This window comes from Cyprinus carpio, unplaced genomic scaffold (assembly GCF_018340385.1).
Source record: "Cyprinus carpio isolate SPL01 unplaced genomic scaffold, ASM1834038v1 S000002050, whole genome shotgun sequence".
NCBI classification, from domain to species: Eukaryota; Metazoa; Chordata; class Actinopteri; order Cypriniformes; family Cyprinidae; genus Cyprinus; species Cyprinus carpio.
Window position 1 is genome coordinate 734 of NW_024874764.1, and position 338 is coordinate 1,071.

Genomic DNA, 338 nt, shown 5'->3' on the forward strand with positions numbered 1-338 from the left:
TAGCGTTGAGTTCCTCCTCGACAGAAAGCCAATTGTACAATTGTGAAAAAAAGAGAACCACTGTTCCGCCCAGTTTGAACTGGGGACCTTTCAGCGATGTGAGGTGAGCGTGATAACCACTACACTCACGGAAACCTGTCTGCTGAAAACAGTCCGAAACCTTTAAGTGCAGGCTCGGTGAAAAGCGCATAAAGGTAACACTTTCTAAAAGCCCACTGTTTCCTAAAAGGGGTTCATACTTTTCTTCAAAGGGATCAGCTGTTTCTGCTCGGTTTCGAACCGAGGACCTTTCAGCGTGTTAGGCGAACGTGATGACCACTACACTACAGAAACTCCTC

The 338-nt window shown here is 46.7% G+C and overlaps 1 non-coding gene across 1 annotated transcript; it reads right to left on the reverse strand.

The window, feature by feature from the left end:
* Positions 1-259: 259 nt before the first annotated feature.
* On the reverse strand, positions 260-333 carry trnav-aac. The gene has a single exon. It is a non-coding gene; the product is annotated as a tRNA-Val (tRNA).
* Between the last annotated feature and the right edge of the window lie 5 nt (positions 334-338).